Source organism: Gopherus flavomarginatus, chromosome 8 (assembly GCF_025201925.1).
Source record: "Gopherus flavomarginatus isolate rGopFla2 chromosome 8, rGopFla2.mat.asm, whole genome shotgun sequence".
NCBI classification, from domain to species: domain Eukaryota; kingdom Metazoa; phylum Chordata; order Testudines; family Testudinidae; genus Gopherus; species Gopherus flavomarginatus.
Window position 1 is genome coordinate 55,478,578 of NC_066624.1, and position 8,628 is coordinate 55,487,205.

Sequence of the window (8,628 nt, forward strand, 5' to 3'; positions counted from 1 at the left end):
TTGAGCTGTCACTGGTCCAGGATGGGTCTGAGGCCCCCCTTGGCCTTCGGTATTAGGAAATACCTTGCTTCTTAGCTCCTGATGAACCTCCTCCACTGCCCCTACCGAGAAGAGGGACTGCACTTCTTGAAATAAAAGTTGCTCGTGAGAGGGGTCCCTGAAGAGGGACGGGGAAGGGAGTTGAAGGGGCAGGGGTGGTACAGAATTGGACGGCATATCCCCTCTTTACCGTGTGGAGCATCCAGTGGTCTGAAGTGATTCGGGACCAGACACGGTAGAAAGGGGATAGACAGGACGAGAAGGTAAGATGGGAAGGATCCAGAGATCATACTGGAAAGCCATCCTCGACCATACCGTCAAAAGGGTGGTCTAGGCCCAGGTGGAGGCTTGGGCTGGCCAGAGTTTTGCCCAGAGGAGGGATGTTGCCTCTTCTTAGCACTCCTGTTTCACCTACATGGAATATCGTGGTGGTTTTGTGGTTGATAAGGCTGAGGGGCAGGCTGAGGCCTAAAATGCCTGCGCTGGTTAGCTGGCATGTGAAGTCCCAGCAAGCGCAGGGTAACTCTCGAGTCCTTCAAACTATGAAGTCTCTTACCTGTCTTTTCAGAGAAAAGAGCTGATCCCTCAAAAGGCAGGTCCCGTATGGTCTGTTGGACCTTGTGTGGCAGTCCAGAGACCTGCAGCCAGGATCCTCACCTCATCATCAGCCCTGTGGCCAGCATGTGGGAGGCTGCATCCGCCACGTCTAGAGCAACTTGCAGAGATGCTCAGGAGACCAACTTTCCCTCCTCCACGAGTGTGGAGAACTCCACCTGAGCTTCATGGGGCAGGAGCTCCACAAACTCTGCCATAGACAAGCAGGTGTTATGCCCATAGTGGCTTACTATGGCCTACTGGTTGGCTATATGGAGCTGCAGGCCCCTGGTCAAATAGACCTTTCAGCCAAATTCTTGGCATCCCTGTTTTTTGGGACAGAGCCCTGAAACCCTTGGCGTTCTCTCTGATTGGCCGGAACGACCACTAAAGAGTCTGGGGGAGGGTGCGTATAAAGGTGTTCGTACCCCTTAGAGGGAACGAAGTAGTGGTGCTTGGTTTTCTGGGCCGTAGGGACCAGAGAAGAGGGGGTTTGCTACAGATTTTTAGATGTATCAGTTATTGTTTTAATCAGTGGCAATGCAACCCTGGATGGCCAGAGTGGGCCAGGATATCAATTACAGGGTCTACATCCTCCTCCACCTCCTCTGCTTGTATCCCCGGGCTTTGGGCGGCCCACCTCAGGAGCTATTGAAGAACATGGTTGTCCTCCAGAGCCGAGGCTGTCGATGTCCCCATGACCACTTAGTCAGGCGAGGATGAGGATGAGAGAACAGGTAGTGGGCCCTGTTCATTACCCTCGGCCCCCCTGGGGTCCCTCAGCACCCGGTACTTGATCCATGGAGCTGGAGCTGATGGAGAATTTGGCACCGCGGTCAGTGCCAGGGCCGACAAATCCAGCAGTACTGAGCTTGACAGCGTTGGCGGGATCAGAGCTGGAGCTTTTGGTGGTGCCATTGTCTGGAGAAACGGTGCCAGAGCTGGTTAAGTTATCAATGCAGGCGCTATCTGAGCCAGTGGAGCTGCTCCCCCAGACGACGGTGCCACCGGTGGTGGCGCCGGCACTGACTGTGGCACGAAGGATGCTGATGACACCGACACAGTTCTGGAACGTGGATTTGGCCCTGACTCTGATGGTAAGCCCAGGTATCCAGAAGGGCCACTGGGCAGGTGGTTGCCACTGTTGCTGCCATGGTGCCTGGTATGACTGGTGACTCTGCCGAGACCTGGACCTCCTGCTCCGCGACCTACTGGAGCGATTAGAGTCTGCTTCCGATTCTGAGGTCTCCGAGTAAGAGGACCACGGAGGAGCAGTATCCTGAGTCACCAACAAGTGGTGCCCCAACTCCGGGGAACAGTGTGGTTCTTGTATCTGCACGGGCAGTAATGGAGATGGAGACCGGCGGGCCATCATGGCTGGCTTACCCCTGGAGTGGAACAGGGGTGCGCAGTTGCCAGCGATTTGTTCCTCCTTTGCGGGAAGGATGTCACCGGCAGGCGCATCAGGTCGAACACCTCCGGTGTCGATGGTGGCTGTATTTCCCCCTGGTGGTCCGGTGACCGGGGAGGGTTCAGTTTCGACTGGACCCCAGCCGGGGCAGGAATCAACGAAACCCTGGGCAGAGGCAAGGAGGAGGCGGTTTGTCATGACCCTTTAGGTTTTGAGAGGGGTGAAGGGCCCCTCACTGGCCTCTTCTTTTTTACTGGCACCGGGGATGGTGAGCAATGCCCTACTGAGGCTGACCCGTGGCAGTGCCGGTGGGCTTTAGAGTCTTTAACCGCGCCCGTTTCAGGCACCGTTGGTGCCGGAGCACTGCGCACTGAAGAGGACATGCTCGGTGCCTGAGTCAGTGGGTCCTGAGTCAGATTGCAGTCTCAACCTGCCTCCATCAGCAGGAGTTTTAGTTTCTGCTCTCGGTCTTTAAGGGTTCTGAGGTGGAAACTCTTGCAAATGTGGCCCTTCTCCTTCTGGTGACTCTCATCAAGGCACTGCAGGCAGAAAGAGTGAGGATCACTCTTGGGCATAAACTTGCCACAGGCCTCACAGAGCTTAAACCCTGGAGACTCAGGCATACCCCAGGAGGGGGAAAAAACATCCTACCAACTAACTATACTATAGAGAAACAACTATTAACAAACTGAGAACTATATACAACTAGGATCTAACAGACACTGCTAAGGCTCTTGCTGAAAGAGCGAGCAAAGTTCCAGCTAGCCGTCACTGCCGGTAAGAAGGAACTGAGGGGGCGGAGGGTCGGCGGGGCCCTATATTGGGCACCATGAAGGCACTACTCCAGGGGGCTCCCAGACCGACCCTACGGATGCTGCTAGGGGAAAATCTTCTGGCTGGCATGCACACGGTGCGCACACACCTGATTGGAATGGACATGAACAATCACTTGAAGAAGAACTGTGGATGTTTATCCATATACATGTCTTCTCCTTTTTGAAACCCTGCTAGGCCCTTGTTCTCAATGATATCTTGTGTCAATGAGTTCCATATGACAATTGTGACTTATGCTAAAAAAAATTCATCTTACAATTTTAAATTTGTTGCCTTTTAAATTTCATGCAGTGCTCCCCACCCCACCCCTTTGTTCTGTTCTGAGATGGGGTCAATTAAAGCAGCCAAGTTTTCTGCTCCATTGTAATTTCTCTCTCTGGTTGTCCTGTTCCAAAGTTGGGTGCCACCACAGTGACACACACAAACGTACCCTAGAGCAGGGAGTCCCAAAATATGGGCCATGGCAGTCCTGGGTGGTTCACTGGCACAAGTTGCACAACTGCATTCTCCAGTCAAGCTCTAAGTAAATCTCTAACTCCATGGGACTTGTGTAATCTTGTTCAGTTTTAAACAAAATTGTGTTTTCCCTGAAAGCCATATTTTGCTCTCAACATTTTTTTAAAGTGTAGTTCTACTAAAATTGTTTGGTTTCAAAGATCTTGAAACATTTCTTTGAGTGCATATTGCTAGGGATTTCTGTTATTATAATCATTCATATTACAATGAAAACAAAACGTATTGATTTACAGTGTTATAGTTCATATGTATGTAATAATCAAATTAAAATTTTCCACAAGAAATGTTGCTAGTGGGACACAAGGCCTATTGCAGCTGCACAGATGGGCCTCAGGCAAAAAAGTTTGGGAACCCCTGGCCTACAGCATGGGTGGGATCATTTGTTTCACACATGCCGCTGTGCCAGAGGGGTGCTGGAACAATTTTTATAGTCGAGATGCTGAGAGCCCTTGAACCAAAATGTAAACCCTGCATATAACAGAAACTACTTCAAGCCAGGGGGACTCCTAGTTCCAGCACCTATGGCCTTGCCGTGTGCACTACACACATTTCCCCAGGTCTTTGGAGAACAAAAACAGCTCTGTCAAAGCAGGACCTGGGTTACTGGCAGGACAGTCCTTTACATCTGACTCCCTCCTTCCCCTCACATACCTGAGGACAGATCCTTCTCTGTCTCATCTGTCTCTCTTCCAAGTGAGCAGCACCCTGCGGCTGGGCTCTGAGACGCTTTGGGCAACAACTTGCCAACAACTGCACCCTGAATGACTTTTGCAGTTCATGTCCTTTTCCTGGTTTCGTCTCCTTTTCTTCCTTCCTTGTTGATGGTTTCATGCATGGCTCAGGCGCACAGAACGCTAATTCTATCTGCACCATTGCCTCCCTCTCCTGGGTCAGCAGTGCCCTCAGCAGGTGGTGAAACAATACAGCCTAGCCTAACATTTTGTTGTATTTGTCAAATCCAATGGTGGCTGCCAGTTTCACTTGCTAATCTGACACACCTCTGAATAGCATTGTGAGGTCAAAGCAAATATTTATGACATGTGCAGAAGCCTACAGCACAGCAAATTCTCAGTCTATTAACTCTTTAATACTGCCTAACACTCAAGCATGCTTGAATGTGTCCAAACAGGCAGGGCCGGCCTTAGGATTTACGGTGCCCTAGGCGAGATTATTAAACTGGTGCCCCTGTGCCTGATCTGCTCTTAGCAACACAAACATAAGCTTACAGTATTGGAAAACTTGCCACATTCACGTTATTAAAACCAGTTTAACTTAATTAAGCACACTGTAATGCTGATGGACTAGCACTAAAGAAGCAGCACTATAGAAAAAATTCTGATATGACAGAATGATGCAAATTTTTTTTAATTTATCAAAATTTTATTGGAAATTTATATGAAGAGGTATTGAAACAAAGATTTGTTTTTAATTAAAAGCAATCTTTCTGGCTTTTTTGGCTGCAAAATCAGTAATAATGTCATCGTATGACAAAGACAAAGTCGTGTCTTGTTTGATTGCAAGAATAGCAAGACCAGTTAAGCGTTCCTGACTCATTGTAGAGCGGAGATAGTTTTTAATGAGCTTTAGTTTTGAGAAACTCCGTTCTCCTGATGCTACTGTTAAAGGAACTGTCAGTAGAATATGAATGGCAATGTACACGTTAGGATATATGTCAACAAGTTTGCGGGTATGAATAAACTGTACAATGTCCATCACCGATTTTGCATGTGGCAACATTGATGACAGTGTACTCAATTCTTCGTACAGTTCAAGTCCATTTAAATCAAAACTATCACCGTGCTTCAGGAGGCTCTCTAGGTTCTTGCACTTTGTAATTAGTTGCTCTTGTTTTCCTATTTCATTGAATTTAGTTATGTCATACAAAAATCCAAACTGTTCATGGTGTACTTGCAAGGTATTAAACCTTTCATCAACAGCAGATACTGCTTTATCCATCACAACATTAAAAAATTCAACCTCAAATTTCTTTTCTGGATCATCTATGGGCATGATCTGCTGTACAGATTCTTCATAAAGAAGTGTTCCTAGCCTTTTTAACTCATATTAACTACGTATTTACTTTATAAAAGTTGGAGAAAACATTGTGAAAACGTAAAAATTGGCTGCCCAACTTCTGGGCTGGCAAAAGTTATACTGACTCACAGGGAAAAAAAAAAGCAGGAGAATCTTAGTACAACATATGGTCACTCTATACCAGGGGTCGGGTCGGTAACCTTTCAGAAGTGGTGTGCCAAGTTCACTGTAATTTAAGGTTTCTCGTGCCAGCAATACATTTTAATGCTTGTAGAAGGTTTCTCTCTGTGTCTATATTATATAAATAAACTATTGTTATTATCTGAGGTCTTGGCCACCGGTCCTGCTCAGGCCACTGCCAGCAGAGTAAATGAAACCCCAAACCGGCAGCGGGCTGGTGGCTGGAACCCTAGACAAGGACCCCAGGCCCTGCTCAGCCCGCTGCTGGTCTGGGGTTCTGACCACCAACTCCTGCCAGCCAGGATCCCAGCCGCCAACCCCCCCTCAGCCCACTACCAGCCTGGGATTCTGCTCACCCAGGCTGGCAGGAGGCAGAGTGGGGCTGGCGGCTGAGCTCCTGACTGGCAAGGGGCCGGCAGCCGGAACCCTGGAGTAGCAGTAGGCTGAGTGCTGCTGGCACCCCAGACTGGCAGCAGACTGAGCCACTCAACCCCCCATCGGCCCTGCTCAGCCCGCCACCAGCCCACTCAGCCCGCTGCCGGCTGAGTGAATGGAACCCCAGGCTGACAGCAGGTTGAGTGGTTCAGCTGGCCTGCTCAGCCCACTGCCAGCCTGGGGTTCCTTGGGGGTCCCCAGGCCAGCAGCAGGTGCTGAGTGGGGCCGATGGCTGGTATCCCAGCTGGCAATAGGGCAGCAGCTGGAACGCCAGAGCAGTGATGGGCTGAGCCGCTCAGACTGCTGCTGCATACCATCAAAAATCAGCTCACCTGCCACCTTTGACACGTGTGCCGTAGGTTGCCGACCCCTGCTTTATACACTAGTAAGGAGATGAGCATATTACAGTTGTTGGAGGGCTCTTATCAGGAGTAACAGGCTATAGGAAAGTCAGTCAACATTTTTTGTTTCTCTGATGAAAACTGGCCCACTCCCTGCCTCAAACCAAACCTGTCACTAATAATTGTCAACAACTTAATTTTCTGTTTTTGGCTAAGATATTTTTTTTTTTTAAAAAAAAATATTGAAATTGGATTCAGGATTGTTAGCATGAATTTTTGGCAAACAAAGTTGTTAAATAACAATCTAAATGGCAACACAGTGCTGCTTTCATGCTTGGCTCACCCCCCAGCCCGCTGGTCCAACAGTTGCAGTAGAGGAGGAGATAGGTGGAAAACTGCAGGACCCCAAAATCCACCTCTTGGGGTGCAGAGTGGCAACAGCAGCAGCAAACCCTCAGGTCCAATCACACGCCAGTGGGCACCACCACCAGCCTTATGGACCATGGTGAAGTTAGCACAGCATCTGATCTCAGGCACAGGGCACCCATGGAGCCACAGCAGCTCATCCTGCCCTGTGCAGCTTCCCCCGGATGAGATGGATCGCAGGCAGCTGCCAGCCTGGGGGAGAGGCGCTCCCCAGCTAGGGTGGCCAGTTCCAGATGTCCTGATTTTATAGGGCCAGTCCCGATATTTGGGGCTTTGTCTTATATAGGCACCAATTACCCCCACCTAGAGTGACCAGACAGAAAGTGTGTAAAATCAGGACAGGGATGGGTGGGGGTCGGGGGGGAGTAAAAGGAGCCTATATAAGAAAAAGATCCCAAAATTGGGACTGTCCCCAAAATAGGGATATCTGCTCACCCTACCCCAATCCTGACTTTTCACACATCTGGCTAACCCCAACCGAGCCCTGTGTGACATTCCAATTCTGGCTGCCTGCCCAGGAAGTGAGTTACTTTCACTTCCATTTCTCAGCAAGCAGCCAGCCAGCCTCCCCTCCCCCCACCTACCCCCAGCACCTCACCCAACCCAGCCCTGACGGAGGGGAGGGAGGAGAGAGAGAGAGGGGTGCTCCTGGGGAGGAGGGAGAAAGGAGGGGGTGCTCCGTGGGGCAGGGGGGAGAAGAATGGATGTTATGGGAGACAAAAAAGGATACTGGTTCCAGAGCCACAGAGCCTGCCTCACCTGACCTCAGCCGGGGGGGGGGAAGAGTCACACTCACAGGTGAGCTCCTTTCCCAACCCCCACCCCCGCCCCTTCCCAGAGACCGCAGCAGCCAATCCCATTCCTCAGACTGTGCTGCATTTGGCTCTCTCTAGGACCCAGCAGCCCTGCTTCTACACTGTCTGGGCTGCCTGCAGAGTGGTGCCCCCAGGCAGTGTGAGGCCCTAAGCAGCTGCCTATTCTGCCTATGCCTAAGGACGGCCCTGAGAACAGGCTACTCTGGCAAGCACTGTAGATCACACGCTCTCTCAGGTGGTTTTTGGTAGAGTTCAAGTCGTTGGTCTTTAGCTAGAAAGCCCTTTGTGTGTGATGCCCAGTGCAGCCTAGAAATAGCCTCTGCCTTCCACCCAGCAGGGATGCTGAGGCTGGCACTCCCTAAGTAGATCTGAAATGGAGGCAGGGCACTCTGCTGAGACCCAGCCTAGCTAACATACTTGTATGATGCCAGGAACATCCAGGGCCGGTGCAAGGATGTTTTGCGCCCTAGGCGAAACTTCCACCTTGCACCCTCCTCCATCCCCGAGGCCCTGCCCTGAGGCACCCCCCCACCACAGCAGCTTCCCCCCTCTGCCCTGAGGTGCCCCCCCATGGCAGCTCCCCACTCCCCACCCTCCACCTTGAGGCCCTCCCCACACCCCAGCTCACCCCTGCTCCGCCTCCACCCCGAGCACACCATCGCTGCTTCACTTCTCCCGCCTCCCAGACTTGCGGTGCCAATCAGCTTAGGCGCCACAAGGCTGGGAGGCAGAAGAAGTGAAGCAGCCACTGCATGCTCGGGGAGGAGGCGGGGCAGGGGTGAGCTATGGTGGGGAGTTCCCCTGTATGATGCTCCCCACCCCCCTTACTTGCTGCAGGTGGCCCTCCCCGCGCACCCCTGCCCCAGCTCCCTCAGCCTAAATGCCGGTCGCCACAGTCACTACCGAAGAAAATGCCGCCCCTCCAGTCACCTAAATGGTTGCACTGGCCCTGGGAACATCATATCTGACCTTATGGCTGTCAACTCTTCCCACATGCCTGAGA

The 8,628-nt window shown here is 51.2% G+C and overlaps 1 protein-coding gene across 1 annotated transcript in view; it reads right to left on the reverse strand.

The window, feature by feature from the left end:
* The window catches only part of LOC127056985 (uncharacterized), a 29,204-nt gene extending 25,083 nt beyond the window's left edge, over positions 1-4,121 (reverse strand). Inside the window, exon 1 of the mRNA XM_050965516.1 lies at positions 4,046-4,121. The gene's annotated coding sequence lies outside the window, so the exon portion shown is untranslated. The remainder of the gene's footprint in view (positions 1-4,045) is intronic.
* Positions 4,122-8,628: the final 4,507 nt, after the last annotated feature.